Raw genomic sequence first — 13,362 nt, forward strand, 5'->3', positions numbered from 1 at the left:
TAAAGCTTTTTACTTTCTAAACTAAACTTGCCTTGGTGTGCTTCTCTGGTGTATACTTCAGCATTCAGGGGAAGCAGGACTCATCATGTTAATTGATGGTATCACTATGATGCCAGAAAAACCTATCTATAAAAGTGCACTTTATCCTGAGTGCTGACACATGAAGAAGAGTGTCATCCTTGGGACTTGCCTCACTCAACTTCCCAGGAAGACTCTCAGAGTTTTCTAATCAATGGTGGAAAATCTCCTTCAGTAACTCATGTCCCTCAGGAAGTTTGCTGCTTTCGCTCATAAACTTCTTGTCACTTCCCCTCCCCAATACCTAACATTCTCTACTTAACATCAAACCAAAAGTGCAGATACCCAGCAAGGGAGCCAGGCCAGCCATGGTCCTAAAATTTCTCTGATGCCTCCATCCTCTAAAAGCATTTTGCTTAGTGTCTCCATACCTGAGAGCCTGTTAAAGCCCAAAGCACAAACAAGCATAGACAAACAGTTAGAATATTATCTGAATCCTTGAAGAGCAGAGAACGTGCTGTGGAGGAAATTCCATCTGCTGGAAGGGACTCTGAATCTTGGCCAAGAATGAAGCTCATTTGCTGCTTTTTTTTCAGATAAAACAATCTAAATCTACAACATCTGATTGTAAAATCAGATCACCAAATTGATCATAAGAAAAAGTTTGGATGTTATCATATGTATTTTTGTTGTTATTTCATTTTAGGGTGATTTGAGTGTTTATTTATTTTCAGTTTTCCTGAGATATCAGAAGCTTTGATTACAAAATTTAGAAGACTTAAATGTATATTCACTTAATGGTATATTTACTATATAAGCATATTATTTTAAATTTGGGGAAGAGGTAAAGCCCATAACAACAAGCAGGCTGATAATTTTGTATCAATTCCCCATATGCCTGTGTCACTATGAGAAACATCATTGTGGCCAATCACACAGTAAGAGTCAGCCTCATCCAAGATGCAGCCCAGAAATGAGAGAAATGGATGAATTTATTAAGATATCTTTGAATCAAGAGAAGAGGCCAGGTACCCCAGAGACAAGTAGAATATCCAAATCTAAGTAGTTTCTAAGATAAAATATAGAATTATCCCAAATCTTGTGCTGATTCAACTGTCATTTTCCAGCAACACTGAAGATATTGCTCAGGATGCAGGTGAATCTGACAAATGCTACAGGAGGTTGCAGAAAGGGAGGGTGGCTGAGTCAGCAGAGGCTGGGCAGAGAACCTGAAAACACAGACAATCATGGGTGCTGGAGTCCGACCATATCTAAAATACTGCTCAATTAAACTAAAAGAATTTATATAGGATGGGAGCTGACCTGGGTCTCCAAGACCTGTCCCTACCTTGTAATGGGAAAGTAGCAAGAGGAATGAGGATACAGTCCATGGTAGACTGGTACTTGATACCCCCAGAGAGACTTTGCTAAATTGGGCTTGTCTTATTCTCTCTGATCCTTTCAGAAAAAAGTAGTGGTTGTTCAGACAAACTGAACTCCTTCCTTCCTGCTTTCTCTTATTACATCTGATCTCTGATTCCTGAGCCATAGAGAGGATCTGAGGGAAAGAACACTGAGGGAGATGCCCATTCAAAGTTTCACCGTAGCAGATGTCATAGACAGAACATCTATTGGAAACCTTGCACAAGATCCTCCTTGGGAGTCATTACCAGGCCCTGAGACCATTGGGGTCAAGATCCCATTGGGAAACACAGGAGGCCACTCAGCCTTTACTACATCTGAGGCTAGTGGGCTCAGCCAGTTGTGAGAAACATCATAAAAGCCTTCCCACAGCTCTTCTTTGACACCTACTGCCACATGTCAATCTTTAGGATCCTAAGACCTGAATGCTACAGAGTTTTCCACCATCATTGGACACATTGCTTCTCCTGGAATGCCTAGTAATGAGTTGCATATAAGCACGATGTTATCAATATTAGCATGCTGCTTGTCATTTTAAAATTATTCAATATAGAGAAGAAATAACACAATGTTGTGAATGTGATAAGCTCTACCAAAATTCTAATCCTCACCAATTAAAATTCTCCATCTGGGACATTAAGGAGTCTTCTCAGAGGAACTGCACTTTGAGTTGAGTCTATATAATTGAATGAGGATAGTTTGGAATGTTGCACTGTGGGGGAGTGCTAGCTTAGCATGTGGGAAGCCCACAGTTGAATCTCTAGCAGTTACATATATGCATACACTATATATTTAAATTACATATTTTGTATTACATATGATGTTGCACTGCTGAATATTTTCACAAGATTTCTGAAGAATCAATAGCAATGGAAAACAGGATAGGGAGATTCTTCAGACCTCTATTTAAAGACAGAATTTTCATAACTTGTTACACACAAGGACCTATGGGTAGAAAAAGGAAGAATATATTAGAAAATGGACATTTCTTGCTTCAATGACCAAGCAGGTACTATCACTGTTGTATAGTATGGAAAATATGACAGTGAGATGGTTTCTCTATGCATAAAAGAATCAAATACTTGGTCAGGAGTCAGATATTTTGGCTTCTCTGTTTAGAAACAGTTGACTATGACCTTGACTAGTGGCATGCTCTCATCTTAGTTTTGAAGATTGGGTTCAGGCAGTGTGAGGGTAGTCACTACTGTGGAACAGGGACTCCAAGAACAGATAATAAGACTTAGGGATACAACACTGGAACCCTGTTCAATCAAGAATAAAGAATAAAATAATCCTGAAAACACTATCAGCTAATGCACATTATTATGTGCACTTTTATTTAATCATTCAAACAGTGTGTTTATTAACTAACTGGTACCTTCAGATCTGGGCTTCAAATGATATGATGTTTGTAGGTTAAGAAGAGACTAGAACCTCTTTGTTTGGCCCAAACAGAGAATGCAGGAAGGACTAAAGAGGAGTTCAGATAATTATGTGGAACATTTTTTTTTTACAAACAATTGACAGTCAACCACAATTTTCAACTTATACATGAATTGAAATTAACCAGCCCCTGTTCTTAGCCTGTGTTTAGGGACAGTGATCATTGGAGTGCAGAGTGGTTGGTTTCCAGTCTTATGATTCCCATATCCTGTGATCATATTTCTATCCAGGATAAGTCATGTACAGGTTTAGATCTCTGTTCCCCATCTGGGTCTAACTGTGCTGAGCATCACTGTAATGTTTTACACATTGAACCTGTTACACCCTCAGGCTGTAGACTTGAAAGTATCAGGCAGCGTTGCCCACAGTAAGGGAACCTGAGAACAGGGAAGATGACCATGAGTGTCTGCTGTTTATATTTCGAATCTGTGTTCTGGGCGTTTAGCTCAACTTCTGTTGCAACCAGTATGAGAAGTGATCATTGGTGACTGAAACTGTTCTGGAGCCACAGATGAGAGTGACTGCCACTCCTGAGCAGGTGGTCAGTGAGGGTTTCTGAGTCCACAATTTAAAAGTGGACCCTAAAACACAAACAAAACATGTCCAGAAGGAGGAAGGACAACACAGGGCCACTACAGCACCTGGAATCTGAGTAAAGAAAAGGAGGCAAGTCCAGTGTGGTATTCATTTTGGTAGGATCCACTTGCTCTATGGATTAAGCCAGATTTTCTAATGACCCATGATTTTTCACTAAAATGTATGAATGAAGGGGGCATATTTGTGTAGTTTATTATATAAATATGAGTTCTTTACCATCAACTTCCAAAAAATGGTTCTCAGTCCTCAGAGCACTTAGATTTTAAATGGAAAGACCCAGGGTGGCTATTTGCTATGATTTTCCCCATGGGAGGAAGGAGCTTCTCTAGCACTGTGCATGGTCCACTGAGCAACTGTTCATGATCCAATAAAGCTAAACCACTTGAGTTTCTATGACTTTTCTAGGAATATCTACCGTGCCCACTGGAGGACATTTGGCCTAAAGCTAAAAGGTCTCATTTCATAATGAACTGTTGAATTATTTGTATGATATTCTTGCTGTATTACCAGGATGCTCTCTTATTCATTACTAGAGTTTTCTTTGAGGATTCCTATTTATATCTATTTATCTGTTTTTGTTTCTTTGTTTGTTGAAATCACTCCCAGTTGTGTGCAATTAAATTGTAGTGTTGCATTTTCTTATACTTGCCTGAATCTTTTATCATTAACATACTTGTATTCATTTTTTATAATGCCTCATTGGCTTATTATAATTGTATGATAATAGTGGGATTCATGGTACATATAACCTTACATACATGAAACATATTTTCATCATCAAATTAATTCCCCAGCATTCTCTTTCCCTCACTTACACCTTCCTCTAAGCCTCTTTCTCTATTCTACTGGTCTCTTTTCACTTTTTCTTTACTTGCTGCATTAATATTGTTAATAAGATTGGGATTCACTGTGATATATTTCTACGTGCACATAGCATCCTTGGTTTGGTATCCTTCCACACGACCTGTGATCCCCTCTTTTTTTCTTCCCTGGATATTCTTTCTTTATTCAATACTTCTTTCTTCAAGGATCCAGTTCTTTCTTTCATAAGTGGAAGTTACCAAGAGAAAAATAAAGAAACATGGACACTGACTCATGAGTGTTTTGAATGAGGTAAAGTATTGCTTTCATGACTGACTTGCTTATAAGGCTGTTGATTTTTAGTTTCTCATTGAATATAGAGAAAGCTTGAGTAACATTATTTTTGTAACTTATTACATAGGGTTAAAAAAGAGGAAATGCTCCAAGTTAGAAAATTAAATTTTCTTTTCATTCCATTTTTAGTATGATTGTTTTATAAATAGTTCAGTGGAAATAAGGTCAGTCAGGCAGATGTTCAACAAGCTCTACATGACCACACCAAAAAAAAAAAAAAACCCACCTCAGATGGACATTCCTTTTTTTTCCTGTTTTGTTATCTTGGTATCAGGGAATGAACCCAGAGGGGCTTTATCACTGAGCCATATCCCCAGCCCCAACGGTTTTTTTTCAGAGAGAGTGTTTTGCTAAGTTTCTTAGGTCCTTGTTAAGTTGCAGAGGCTGGCTTTGAATTTTTTGTCCTCCTGCCTCAGCCTCCCAAGCTATTTGAATTACAGGTGTGCACCACCACAGCCAGCTTTTAGGATTTTCCTGTTTGACAATAATGTATGCATGATAGCATACAGTATTTCTAGGAGAGATAGCAATGACCGTAATTGTACCAGGAGAGAAAACTATCTTCTTAAAATAAGAATAGAAGTACCTCCTTTTCAATTTCTGAAGACTTGTTTTGTGACCTAATATACAATTGACCTTGCCAATGGATCCATGTTTAATTGCAAAGAATGTTTCTGTGCATGTTCCACTGTTCAGAGGCTAATGTGGGTTCCTGTCTGAGAAGAGCCTCATATTACTTAAAACATTGTTTCCCACACTGATAATCAGGGTGACCAGTCTTCCAGTTGTACTTGCATCTATATCTCCTAAAATCAGTCTTGCTGACCATACTGCTATGGAACAAGAGGAGCTTTATACTGAATCAGACAACCACAGAAGACACATTCTCAATTAGCATTGAAATGCATAGTCAGCAATTTTAGTTTGTTATCAGACCGGATAGTCTGTCATTCTGGATGAACACTATTGCAATCCTTGAGGTGAAATAACATGGCCAAGTTCTTGCTCACAAATCTTTCCTACCACATAAAATGAATGGTGATTCTTCATGTGTTCATTTTATTCTTTCACTAACTCAATACAGAATCACTCATTTAAATGATTCTTGTCAGCCTAAAGAAGGAAACATGCATGGGAGAAGGAGAGTAGAAGCTCTTTAATTTATCATACTATTGTCCAGATGTAGCACAGGTCTCCTCTGATTCTACTTTATTAATCAAAACAATCCTCAGCCAAGGCACTCTTCATGGAGGCAGAGAAGTATATCTGGCAATCAAAAGGACTAGGAAACTTGGAAACCATGACACCACATGTGCCCAAATCTGTTGAAACATCTCATGTCCAACCAATTCCTGGACACCTTTTAAGTTGTTCACCAAAGCAATATTCATAGCCTTTATGATAAGAAACAACTTCAATATTTCAAGTTGAGTATTAGGATAAATAGCTTCTCTGTGACATTTTTCTTGTGGTTTTGTATTATTTTGTTTTGGGGACAGATTGTCTCTCTGTTGTTGAAGCTTGCCTTTACTTCCCACTGGCTCAGCCACCTAAGTTTCTGGTATTACATGCATTCACTACCACAGATGGCAAAAGAAAGTCTTCCCTGACCAGAAATCCAACTTGGGCCATGGCAGTGAGAGAGCTGAATCCTAACCACTAGATCACCCAGAGCATCTTACACATACAAATAGACCTACTGTTGGGTTCACACATGGACATTCTGGTGGTTCTCATCAGCAGTAATGAAGCTTTTTCTGGATAATTGTACTTTTCCATGTTCACCCTATGTCCAGGGCTGAATATGCAATCACTTGACCTTTCCCTCCAGCTGTCTGTTGTTCAGTGAAAGCTCTGGATGCAGCAGCCTGTTCCACTCTCACTCCGGAAACCTTATTATAATCACCCTCTTTATTTTTTGATTGTTCAAAATTCTGATTATTTTGCCCCAAATCTACAAAAGACAATCTAGACCCCCATGTGTGTCCCTTGAATTCCTTTTCATACGTTTTTAAATGAGAGAATGCACAATAGCATTGCAAATAGAGTGGCCCTCAGAACTCCTAGGTTTTTTAAACTTATTCTCTCTTAGTTAAAACTAACCAGATAAACAATTTGTCCCTGAATTAATCTAAAGGAAAATTTCTCAGATCCAGATCTTGCCATGTTCACCATTCCCCTTAGAAGTCTTAGCACATCTCCTTGGAAAAGGAGTTGTTTCTCAGATATTGGTTATGAACACTGGGAATCTTAGCTGAGATGAGTGTAAGAGGGAAACGTTAAAGGCACTCATTTATTATTTACCTCAGAGAAATTCAGAAGCTTGATTGGATTCTCCACAGGAAAGATAAGTACTAAATGCCTTTGAATCTTTTCTCACATGTGCCGTAGTCCTGGACACAGCTGGAAATATGTACCTTCAACAACTGTCCCTGTCCTGAACTTCCCTGATGTGTCATTTGTTGTTATCTGCATATGGAGATTCAACAATTTTATTAGGAGTATTTATGTCATCAGATGAGCTCCAGGAAATGTGTTGCAGTTAGAGAGATCTTTGCAGAGATTGTGGTAATATAACAGACATGGTCCAGTCTCTCTGACCTAAGCACAAGGACAGGAGCCTCGAATTCCCAGTGCTCTTCTTATTCCAAGTAATGACCTGGGAGTGTAGCATGTCATCCCTTGTGCTTTTTATCTCAATCCCACCACAAGCCCTCAATTAGGACAGTCACTCTTCAAAGTGAGAAGATGAAGTGTTTTCCTAGGCATATCCACAGGCACATTGAGGAGATGTTGATCCCAGAGAAGAGTGAGCAGATATCAAAAGTAAAGTGTTTTAATTGTACTTTGTAATTTTTTAAGAGAATATCTTAGATCAGGATGTCAATGATATAATGAACACAATAAAGGCTGGATTATATAGCTCTCTATACTGATGTAATTATAAGATTTTGATGTAAAAGTGATCAAAGTGTCCATCCTTATAGAAATATTTAGGGACCACAAAAGTCATGCTGTATTCTTAGTATAATCAAGGGAAACTCAACACAATGTGGAAGGGTACAAAAAGGAATTATAGAATGGAAGAAATCATTCAAGAATGTATATCTGCTATCAGTTTCCAGAAATAAAAGTTATATTAAAGGAAACCTGACCAATATTCAAAGAAAGAAAATCAGTGGTGGCATGGATGGTACTTTGAGCAGAGATGGAGGGAGAATTCTAAAAGGGCAAAGGGACTTTGTGTGCTGGTGGACAGATTCCTTGGCCTGAGTGTGTTGATATTCCCAAATGTGTGAAAATATATCAAAATCTCTCAGTTTTCACTTATGTGCATTTTATTGTCTGTCAAATACTGAATGTTAGAAAACTTATGTAAAATTAGGCTAAAACATGAATCACACATTTACATAATGAAGGCAAAGGAGAAGAAACAGTGCTAGAATTCGTGCAAGTAAAAAAAAAAATGGAGGGTGGAACCACAGGAATCCCATCAGAGATCAACTCTGAGATGACCCAGGTTGTGTTGGTTGCCTCATCACCTAAACTTCAAGGCAAAGAGACTAAAACATCATGTTCAGCTCCTCAAACTAGTGAGAAGCAAGAATTTCTGTTTTTTAGAAGGCATTTTCCTAGGAATATGCTACTGTGAATGACTGTGAGGACAGAAAACAAGAGGCTCCTCACTCAAAACAGTGCCAGGAGATTCAGCTGGGCCTACAATATGGGTAGCAGAAAAAGCCAGAGACAAGGTCTGAGCAAAGCTGTGGGTGTTTGTTCTCCTGACAGATGGTAAAGGGGTTCTTGTCTTACTTCCCCATGAACCTGAAGCACTGTGAGAGAACTAAGGCTACTGTCATAAGACTGACAGAAATAGTCAGCCTCATCCTCAGGCTGTAGCCTAGTGATGGTCAGTGAACCAGAGTTGCCAGACCTGGAGCCAGAGAAGCGATCAGGAATCCCTGAGGGTCGATTGCTATCATCATAGATGAGGAGTTTGGGGGCCGTTTCTGGGAGCTGCTGATACCAGCTCACACCAAAGATACCAATATTGTTTCTGCTTCCAGTGCAGGAGATGGTGACCTCTCTCCTGGAGTCCCAGACAGTGAGGGCTGCTGAGTCAGCACAGACTGGGCCCAGGACCCTGGAGGTGAGAGAAACATGGAGAGCATAAGTTTTGTCTAGAAAGAAGAGTAAAGTCAGGGCCTATCAGAGGACTACCACACCCTATCCCTCCTCCATATTATCTCACCTGTGCACTGAACAAGGAATGTAAAGAAGAGACAGGACCAGACCATCATGAAGGTCATCCTGAGCTCTACCTTCTGTTCCTGATGCTGAACAGAGGTTTCCCCAAGTCTCCTTCTTGCCCTCTTCATTCTCTGAGAAGGGGAGTGTCTGTCTATGCAAATTAGGTTCCTCTGTGATTTCTGATTGCAAACTGGGTCCTTGTTTAGACTCCTTTACATAAAGATGCCAAGTGGGTGTGCAGGGGTAGAGTTGGGTTGGTTTAGGGATTCACAGCTGTGAGGAATAACAAGAGAGCATCAGGAATGGCTAGGTGGCTCATTATAGTTCTGGTTCTTTTCTGACCTTTCTTGACTGCTCTGCAGTGCCCCATGTTGTCCAAGCCCATACACATCATCATATGACACTATTATCAGAAACCCTGAGAAGTCCTACAATTCCATTGCATCCCCACTGCCTCTGCCTAGTAGCCAGGCCAGTTAGCCCTTCTGTGGCCTTCTCATTATCTAAGGATGGCCTTCTTGCTTTTCTCTGACTTCACATGGTGAATTTATGCATACTTATCTTGACTCTTTTCTGGACAGGACTGAGATAGTGTCTTTGATATAAATTCTTTGATAAATTCTTTCATAGATCAAAATTAAGCAGGTGAACACAAAATCTCTGGTTTTATCAGCTTGCTGGTAGCATATATGTTATTATACACAACACAAATCTTTGTTACAAAGGTTCTATCACTTAGTACGTGATGAGAAACTCAGTTGCAAAATCTTATGAGTAGGCTTTGGAGGCCATTTAGAAGATACTTGTATGCATGTTTTCAAGCTTTCTCAGTTCACATATTTGTAATCCTTATTGTCAGCAAGTGATACTGAGAATGGTTACTATAAGTCCACTACAGCCATTTAACTACAGCCACCATTGTTTACATGGAATGCAATGCCACAGGGACTGGAGATCCTGAAAGAACACAGACAGCAGGACTCCTGAATGTTTTTCAGACATGGATGGAATGCACCATTTTAAGAAATGGTAGGGATGGAGGTGGTCTAGACATGAATATCAGCCTTTTGTTCAAATTTGTTCAATAGATTTCAGTGAATTTCACCAGGGTTTCTGTGGTTGCTGCTGAGGAAGTAAATTATATTCTGAACTTTTAAAAACTTTTATTTTATTTTTTATTGTTCTTATTAGTTACAGATGACAAGAGGTATATTTTGACATATTACACATATGTGGATTATAACTCTCCACTCTTCTGCTTGTATAATGGTATAGAATTACATTGGTCATGTATTTATATATGCAGATAGGAAAATTTGCCTGATTTATTCTATTGTCTATTCCTATCCCTCCTACCTTCCCTTTATTACCCTCTGTCTAAGCCAAAGTATTTTTATTCATCCTTAAGCCCTGCCCTCTTTTGAGTTAGCGCCCACTTTTCAGAGAGAACATGCAACCTTTGGTTTGGGGGATTGGGTAATTTCACATAGCATGAGTGTCTCCAGTTCCATTCATTTCCTGGTAAATACCATAATTTCATTGATCTTTATGGCTATCTAATATTCCATTGTGTATATATAGGACATTTTCTTTATCCATTTATCTGTCAAAGGGTACTTAGACTGGTTCCATACTTTAACTCTTGTGAATTTAACTGGTATAAATATTGATGTGGGTGCATCACTGTACTATGGCACCTTTAAGACATTTGGGTATAAGCCAAAAAAGTAGCTATAAACTGATGATTCCTTTCCGAGTTTTTCGAGGAATCTCCATAATGTTTTCCAGAGTGGTTGCACTAATTTGAAGTCCCACCAGAAATGTATGAGTGTACCTTTTCCCACACATCCTTGGCAAAATTTATTGTTGCTTGCATTCTTAATAATTTCTATTGTAACTGGCTAATTTCCATTGAAATTGGGTGCTAATTTCCATTGTACCTGATGGAATCTCAATGTAGTTTTAATTTCCTTTGTCTAAATGCTAGAGATGTTGAATTTTTTTTTCATAATTTTGACACTTCTGGATACAAAGATAGGCAACAACTGTTATTTTAGGCTCTAGAAACTTGCATACTTAGGAACAGAACTCATTTCATAGTAGGTTATACTTTTTATCTTCAGCATAATTTATAATTAAATAAAGACAGAATTAAAATCAAGCAATTACATTTTTTCTGGTATAAGATATATTGTTCACATTGTGGAATCTAATAGTTGTTACTTTTATGAAGTAATAATATGTAGATTAAAAATATAATTTAAATTTTATGATTAATAATTAATAATAATTAATTATTTTAAAATAAGTTATACATAAAATGTATGCACTACATTCATTCAATTTTTAAAATATGAATACATTAAATTTTAATCATTGTTTCTTTCTCCCTTCTTTCCTCCTTTCCTCCACCTGTTAGGAATAGACACTGTCAGCCCCTTTGTGAATTTCTGTAGTTTTAATGAAAATTCACTTCTTCACAATCACATAGAACTATGTGAAGTGCAATGACTGTTAATGTCCTGAAGTTTCTTTCTTTCCACTGAATTGCCCTTCAATACAGAAAAAGCAAGACCAAAAAAATCATCTCTACTGCAGATCAGGAAGTAAAATTCTTCATAAACTTAGCAAATTCCACCAGCACTTACAGGGTTTTCTTTTTGTCATCCTCTTCTCTAATTTTATCTCCCAACATGAACCCCGATATTTGAACTCTTTACATCCAGCAACATGAAACAAATTATATAAAATGACCAATGTTTTAGAAAAAAAATTGCAGATAGGAAATATGCATATGGTAGTGGAACTGCAATTGTTGCAACCACTCTGGAAAGACATATGGAGATTCCTCAGAAAACTTGGAATGGAACCTCAATTTGACTCAGCTTTGTCACTCAGTTTATACCACAAGCAATTAAAATTAACATACTATGGTGATGCAGCCACATCAATGTTTATAGCAGCTCAATTCAAAATAGCTAAACTGTGGAATCAACCTAAATGCATTCAAGAGATGAATCAATAAAGAAAATGCAGTATACATACAAACTGGAATATTACTCAGCCATAAAGAGAAATTAAATTATGGCCTTTGGGGGAAAATGAATGAAACTTGAGAGTATCATACTAAATGAAATAAGCCAAAACTCAAAAGCCCAAGTATGAGTGTTCTGTCTGATCTGTGGGTGCTAAACCATAGCAAGAGAGAGTAGGAAGGGTAAATATAGAAGTACTTAAGATTTTAAAAAGTGGAATGAAGGGAAGGGAGGAGGATAAGAATAGGAATGACAATAGAATGAATCATACATAACTTTTCTGTGTTCATTTATGTACAAATAACATATAATGACTAGTGGAATGGCACATCATGTTCAACCAAAAGAACGGTATCAAAACTGTAATGGGTTGCACCCAATGAATATATAATATGTTAAATATACCTTAATGTCATGCATATCCAAGCAACAAATAAAAAAAATATAAATGAGCACATGAAGTAACACTAAATCTCATTTATCCTTAGAACGTGCATATTAAAGTAGCAATGAATGGTGCTACACATTTATTGAATGGTTTGAGTATTCCACAAAGGCAATGGAGTGAAAATAAATGTATATAGAAACAGCATGTTCACTGTGAATCCAGGTGCCTAAAAGTCATGTGGAAATCAAAAAGAATGATGACTTATGCTCAGCTAGCATGAGCTCACTCATTCTCTAAGCTAATCTGTGGATTACTGCATAGATGCATACATACACAGGTTATTCATAAGAAGAATAAACAACTTCAGTGAAGATAATAGTCTACCATTATAATCCCTTTCTTCATTAATTGAAACACAAGTGTAGGGTCTAAGATTACAGATCAGAAGCACTTTAAATACAGGTTATTCTTTTAACCAGGATTGATAGTATGATAAAAGTAAAATAAATCAATTCTATCATTATGATCTAAGGCTTTGGAATATTGAAATATGAAATCAATTTTGAAAAAAAAATCTTATGCAGGGAAAGAAAACTACTTATGAAAACTTTTATTTTTTACTGCTCCAACTTGAAGCAGAACATCTGAATTCTATTCATATGGATAGTTTACATGAATCTATGACTAAGGGATTTTTCAAAAGCAAATAAAAGAAAAAAAAATAAAACACACCCTTACATGTCAATGTGCAGAGACATCATGAATATTTACATGTTAATTCAATGACATTCTTTTAAAGACAATGCATTTACAGAATTCATTGTCTAATTTGCAGTAACAATGGCTGTATCCTGAAGGGTAGACACTGATTGCTGCTGAAATTTTATGAATTTTATATAATTATGCATAATTTATAATTAAAGTAAAATGTTGTCATATACTGAATTATACTGATATTATGGGTTATCATCTTGATGGGCTTCAACTTCAGTGCTGTAACTCCTTTACTAGTGATAATTGATAATTTCATTATTTTTGGTATTAGTGTAAATT

This window comes from Ictidomys tridecemlineatus, chromosome 2 (assembly GCF_052094955.1).
Source record: "Ictidomys tridecemlineatus isolate mIctTri1 chromosome 2, mIctTri1.hap1, whole genome shotgun sequence".
Taxonomy (NCBI): Eukaryota; Metazoa; Chordata; class Mammalia; order Rodentia; family Sciuridae; genus Ictidomys; species Ictidomys tridecemlineatus.